This window comes from Kryptolebias marmoratus, linkage group LG9, assembly GCF_001649575.2.
Source record: "Kryptolebias marmoratus isolate JLee-2015 linkage group LG9, ASM164957v2, whole genome shotgun sequence".
In the NCBI taxonomy this organism is placed as follows: Eukaryota; Metazoa; Chordata; class Actinopteri; order Cyprinodontiformes; family Rivulidae; genus Kryptolebias; species Kryptolebias marmoratus.
Window position 1 is genome coordinate 4,213,828 of NC_051438.1, and position 7,616 is coordinate 4,221,443.

The window sequence follows — 7,616 nt, forward strand, 5'->3', positions numbered from 1 at the left end:
GAAAAAAATCATGTTTGAGTGTAAATGCAGTTTTCAATTAATTCCCCGCTCAAAAGTTTTTGTCTCTTACGCTGATTTCTTCTTTTAACATTGTGAAGCTCTACTTAGAACCTTCTTAAGATCCAATAGTGCAAAATGCAAATTCTTGCAGTTTTTTAACTGGTCTTAAGATTTTGATCAGGAGTGTAAATCTTTATGATAATTGATTAGATTGCTTTTATTTATAGTCCGGCACTTTGGTCAAACTCTGGTTGTTTTACATTTGCTTTATAAATAAAGTTGATTTGATGTGATGGTAAAATGTTTGTACATCTTCACAGATGTCTGAATTAAACCGGTCGATGCCCCAAGTCTACACCTAAAACTAAAGTGACATAGACAATGTCAGATAAAACACAGGCTAAGTAAGTGGGGTTGCCCCACAGTGCACTAAAGGGCCCATACACTATATTTATGTCAACTTAGACCTAGTGGTAAAATATGTCAGCCATCACAAGACAAAGAAAAAAAAAACATATTTGATGACCAGTTCATGAAAGGTTTTTCCAGCCACACTAAAGTGTGTTTCTGAGTAAAATCATATTAAATTTATTTAAAAAGCCAATTTAAACACAACTGCTGGTTGCCAAAGTGCTGCACACAAAACAATTTGTATTAAAAAGATAAAACCAAATACAAGAGACCATAAAACACACACACACAATGTGTGAAAAAATAAAAATAAAAATATGATAAGACCACTTAAGACCAGACAAATAAAAACATTAAAATGATGCAAAAATATCAACTCTGACGCTTTAATAAAAGCCAGTCAGTATAAACGTGTTTAAAGATGAGACTTAAAAACACCAAGATGAGAAGCCCTGTCTCATATGAAGGGGCATCTGGTTCCATAATTTAGGAGCTACAACTGAAATGACCCATCCCCTCTGTGGACCAGCCTGAACCTTAGGACAACTAAAAGCAAAGGATCATTAGATCTAAAGGATCTGGAGGTCAGACAGATATACAGGAGCCTGCCCATTCATAGCCTTAAAGAATCAGCGTATCATTTGTTCTTTCCATTTTCAATTGACTATCAAAAATCAAATAATGAAAAATGAACTGGTTATTTTATTGTTTGTTTTTTATTATAACTCCAAAAAATGAAAAAAAAACCACCTGGTTTTTCATATTTCACTTTTAGACTAAGATCGAAAACACGAAATTGAAAAACGGGCAGCACGACAGAATTTGATTTTAATATTTAATCGGTCAGGTTTAGGTGACCTGGAAGTTTGGTAAGGAGCGCTAGCAAACATAAAAAGTTAGCTTGTTCCCCACCACCATAGACATTGTTTACATTGTCATCTGATGGGAATTGTTCCCTTCAGCTTACATCCAAAAGTTAAAAAAACAGTCCCAGGCCCCGGGTATTACCCAATTACACCACAGTTGGTCTTAGATAAGATGACTGCGGGGGTTGGTTAACCGAGACAAAATTACGGTCTTCCTCCCTAGGATTCACCCGCTTCCCTCATAGGAGAATTTATCCAGCAGCTGAGAATAAATAATCCCTCAAGCTCCCAGGTTAACGACCGACCACACCCCGACTTTATGATGAACTGCTGTTAGTCAGTCTGGTTTCTTGAAGATCTTGAAAAATAAGATCTCAGGGTGATATTTTAATAAAACTGTGCTGAACCACATTTGCAAAAAACCTTCCAATATTTACAGAACCAAGCTCCTTGAATCCATGACTTTGTGAGAATGGAGATTAAGTGACTCACGTGAACTCAGGGAAATTGACAAAATCCATCACAGAGTATTGTATTCCTATGCTTTGCTTTTATTAATTATGATATGTTGCAGGGTACAGCTTTGCGGCATAAATAAGTAGCTGAAAAAGTTTTAAATCACTTCAGTAGAATACAATTTTCCAATCCATAATAAAAATGTATAAAGTTTCCCAATTAATTTACTTCTCCTCAGGCCACAACTGTAGAAAATTTAAATATATAAAATTTTTATGACATAATATAATAAATGCTCAAATAACCAAAATTATTGCTGTCTTACTTGTAAAAAGTAATCCCATGTGATATAAAATCTGGTCATAGCTGCTCACTCTGTGTTTATTCCTGTTGGCTCTTGGAGAAAGGAGAGATCCATCCAACATGGCAGCGACTGCGGATGTAATGAGGCGTCTACATATTTATGTTTTTCAATATCGATCGTTTAGGACCAGATAATCCAGTCAGACCCATCAGCCATAGAGACTTACGTATTGTTTCGAGGAACAAACTGCTGTTAAACAAGTCCTCTATCAGTGGTTCTAGTGCCACCATAGTATCCACTACATTACCTCAACTGCCGCATAAAGCCACTTCCAGGTCACCTAAACCCGACCAAATAAATATTAAAATCAAATTGTGTTTTCCTGCCCGTTTTTCAATTTCGTGTTCTCAATCTTAGCCTAAAAATAAAATATGAAAAAACAGGTGTTTTTTTCAATTTTGGTATCATAATAAAAAACAAAATAACCAGTCCATTTTTGATTTGATTTTTGATTGTCAACTGAAAATGGAAAGAATGAATGATACACGGATTTTAAAGTTCAACAATACAATTTTCAAATCAATTTTCAAATTTACAAGAAGCCAACAAGGGGGAGGCCATCACCAGGGAAATAAAAGTGTAAAAGTTTTAAATAGTTAATATTTTACCTTTTTTATAAGTAGCTTTTTCAACAAAACAGTCCGGAGAAACAGAGTTTATTTATGACTAAACTGACAGGCTAATGGCTAGTCCAAACACAGTTAAAATCAAAATGGGTTGGTATCATTTTAAAACATCTAAACTCTCAAAACAATATTTAGTGGTTCATGTGAATGCTACTGTACATCAACATTGTTATTTCAATTTATTATTTTATGTAGAATTGCTATGGCAATCAGCAAGAGTAAAAAACACAACAGCAAGTGGATGTAGCACTACTGGATCAAATCTGGCAAAAGAAATTATAATATTTTTATGGAAATAACTGTGTAATGAGAAGCAGATGATGAAATAAAAGTTTTATAAGTGTTTTTATGAGCTAACATAAAAGTTTTTAAAATTAGACTGGAGCTCAAAGAGCTACAAGTGTCCTCTTGAAAATGGCCCAAATGTCTTTTTAGATAGCACTTTCAAGCTCCAAGATTGAAAAGCATTTGATTCTTACAAAAACAGAAAAACAGGGCCATGACTTTCCACAGCTTCTCTATTTCCTCTTTTAGCCCTTGGTAGTATGTCTCAAGCTTCTTCTTCTTCCTGATGTTACAATCACTTGGAATTGCTTCATGTATGTATGTGTGTGTGTGTGTGTGTGTGTGTTGGTGTGTGTGTGTGATCAAATGGGATCAAAGTGTTTACTCTGATTGGCAGCCATCCCCCTTCTTCCTAAGCCACAGTAAACCTCAATTTTAATGTGATGGTATATAACTATTTGCTTGTTACATTGGAGGCTTCTTAATTATTTGTCATTGATTTCAGATCCTAAAACAATGAGCAATAGTTGACAGGTTCTTTAAGAGAAAATGTGACTAAAACCTTTTTTTTTTAAGATTTTAACCAACTGAAGCTGTAATGGCGTGCCCGCTTTTAACCACAGCTGCTGGAACCTTTATTGTGCATCAAATTTCAGGTAATAAACATAGTGTAATGTTGTTCCATTGAATTGATTAGACACTAAAAGTTATTTAATTATTACTTTATTCCCCTCTCCCGTACTGACATGGTTTTGGTGAACTTTCATTGGCGACACATCCTCTGATGTTGAGAAACACCTAGATATAGAGAAGAACCAATGTGTGTTGAAGCCCCCTGAAGATTTGGACCAGCTGAGTTATGAGGGCTTAACTCGTTCATCTGACGTGACAGTAATGCTGGGTTACGAGCGTTTAGGAAGAATTAATGGACCTTCGTCTCTTTTCATCATACAGTCACCAACAGGCCCACCATGAAAAATCAGAGATGCATTTCAATGATATATCAAATTCCTACACTGTGTGTGTGAGTGCATGTCTGTGTGTGTGCTCGACTTTATTACCTTTTTAGGACCTTTTCTGATACAATTACCTGCCTTGTCAGGACCAGTAGTCCCTATGGGGACCAAAGCATAATGATAATACAGTAGAACATCATTTTGGGATTAAGAGGTTTACAGCTAAGGAGTGAATTGAGTTTAGGTTAGGGTTAGGTATGTAGTTAGGTTTAGAATTTGGGTCAGGCTATGGAAATGAATGAAACTCAATAAAATGTCTTTACAATAATCAAAATATGAACTCTGTGCGTGTGGTGAGGGGTGCACACATGCACACTTTGGTTTGCTGGATAAGTGTTCATTGAGTTTAGTTCAAACTTTGCAGCTTTATTGCTGCTGACCTAAACTAGATGAGTACAATTTTTTATTCTTTCATTTCAAAGGTGTTTGGTGTTTTGACTTGAAGTTTAGATTTATTTGTCTTTTGCCTCTTCACAAACTCAGTGTACCTGTATGTTCTACCTTTTGAAATCAGTAATCAAAAGTTACATTGGGGTTGGGGAGGGATGAAGATGAGGGTCAGACTTCTATCCCAGCATTTAAGGGCCAATTCAGTGTCAAATCATGTAGCATCAACTATAAGAGTGGAGGTCTAATTGTTTTTTTTTCTTGTTAGACATCACCCTGGTATTATCATCCAATTCTCATCAGACTGCATCTAATTTAACTGTCAACAATTACCTAACCATGCTTTACCAGAAGTGTTGAGTTCCATCTTGTCCCTGAAAGCATTATTATGCAGATAAAACTGTATTATTACTCATTTACAACTGAACTACAAAAAGGGTAAATTTAAGCACAATAAACTATTTTACTAAGTGCAGCTTTGAACATTCAGGTTAAAGTTTTTTTTTTTTTTTAAGGTTAGAATATTTTTATTTTTGTGTAAAGCTATTTCCAAAGACCTATGCTTCAAGGAGAGGCTCTAAGTTAATTACCAAGTTAGTAATTTTCACATAAATTGTAGTAGTCTATATTCTTTAAAGTGGAGACATGGTTTTAGAGTTTCATTTGCATACACAAAGCACTCTCCAGAGTACAAAATAAAACTTACCAACTTGCAGATTTGCAATGGAGTTCCATGGAGGGACAACATAATGTCTTTTTGCCACCACAACTGTTACTCCAAATAACCCAGCAACAATCAACAAGAAAAGACAAATTTCACATAATGTTCACAGCTTTTGTGTTTGTTTGTCACAGATGCTTCTTTTAACTGTGTGATAGCTTGACTTTTTCCCTTTTCATTCTTGTACATGCCTGCATGTTGTTTCTTTTGAAAACAGCTACAGAGGACAATTCTGAAATTATGTCTGCAAAAGCTTCTTTTTTGTTGGAATGAACACTAACCCTTTAAAGAGATGATTTTTTTAGATCAATGCTTACTGTCAAAAACTAAAGCAGCAGTCTTACTTTTTTATCTCTGTGTTTTTAGGATATCTTTGAAGAAATAGAGCCTTTTGGGGCAGAAGCACAGAAACCTAAATTTACTGAAAAGGTTAGCTGTGACATGTTGGCTTGGCATTTTTAAGACAGGAAACTTTCATTAGGAAAACATTGTCATTTGTGACTAACATAGCTGCTTCTGAACACCAACAGCTGAGGGCTTCCTGAGGTTTTGCCTCTGAAATACCAGCTAAGACAGAAAGAATGAAAAATGAGCTAAAAGTAACCAACAGAAAACATTACAAAGGATCTGAAATCGACTGAGGAAAAGGTTTACTTGGCAACAGCAATTACCAGAAGGTCCAATCCAAACCGAGTGATGTGAGCTTAAACAGTCAGGAATCTTGTTAGTTGATATCAGTAAACTCCAGATGGCTTGTGTACCAAACCAGACCTCCTTAGGAAAGAAGTCAAAACTGAGTGGGCAAAATATCTGACACTGTTCAGACCATCTTCACATCAATAACATATTATTTCACTGCTAAAGAGGAAATATTTTAATCTGAAAGTAGCATTTCATCTTTTAAATGAAGTAGCATTTCATTATACAGTACACCACCACATGGGGTAACATACAAATGAAAGCTGTAAGACAACAGTTCAGGATGGGATTGTTATATTTGAGTTCAATATTAACCAGGCTTTTCGTGTTGCTCAGACACTTTTATTAAAGTATCTTTTCTATGGGTCTGCTCATACAGGTTACTCACAGGTGTGTCACCAAAAAAACTCTCCTTCTACCACCCTACATCTCACATTTATGCATTCACATAAACTCATGACTGCCAACTAGTGACATTAACATAATCCATTCAATCATCACAGGGAGAAGGATTGAACAGTTGCTCACAAATCTTCAGATTTCAAATGATTTTGTTTATATGTTCAATTTTATTCTTGGTGTTTCAATGACATTAGATGTAGTAGGCCAGGCGACTAAAAGAAAAAGATCTTGGAGCCAAGTGGCTGAAATGGGCTTCTTCTATAGGGTGGCTAGGCTCTGCTGTGGAAATAAAGGGAGGAAATGCCTGAACCAGTCATCTGGGGGGAGCTCAGATGCCCATCTGATTAAGATGCCTCCTGGACACTTTCCTCTGGAGGTTTTCCAGGCACAGCCCACTGGGAAGAAAAGCTGGGTCAGATCCAGAACTTGCTAAAAGGATTATGTATCCCCTCTGGCCTAGAAATATACATTAGGACTCAGTAGCAAATCAAGCCTTTTAAAAGTGAGGAATTATGGGATGGGGAAGTGTAATTCCACTTGAAATGAGCACAGCCTAATTATAATGTCAATATAATCATGGCCAGTTATAAATAACTTCCTGTACTTCTGCATTATTTTTTTACATTTACTTTATGCAAATATAACCATGCAAATAATGCTAATCAAGCAACACAATGGAAGAACTTGGATTCATACTCCTTTGTCTAAACCTTTAACAGTATTTATTCTGTTGAGGTGTTGCATCTAAAATGGACTCCTGTATGACATCACCATCATCAGCTTAAAACACGTGCTGCTTACTTTAAAGAGGAGCAGCTCTCATTCCCCCGTCTCTCACGCTAACTGATACATTTATCATTGGATGATTAGTCCTTCAATCAAGTTTGTCTTGCACAGGGCACTCTTGAAAAATAGAGTTTTAATCTCATTTAGTACTTTCCTGGTTAAATAAAGGTTAACTAAAAATAAAATTTAAAAAACAACAAAAAAATGGACTGATCTGTGCGGCCTAAGTTCATGTGTATCAGTATCTGTTCCCTACCATAGGAAAATTAGGGGTATGTATATAAGTGGGTCTTGACGTTCCTAGGCCCACTCACTTTTTGGTAAGGCCCACCCAGTCAAATACCTTGCAGGTTTTTATTAATTGTTCTTGTTTTTTTTATGTTTTTAATAAATAAATACAGGTGCTGGTCATAAAATTAGAATATCATGAAAAAGTAGATTGATTTCAGTAATTCCATTTAAAAAGTGAAACTTGTACATTATATTCATACATTACATACAAACTCATATATTTCAAATGTTTATTTCGTTTAATTTTGATGATTACAAATAACAACAAATGAAAATCTCAAATTCATCATATCAGAAAATTAGAAT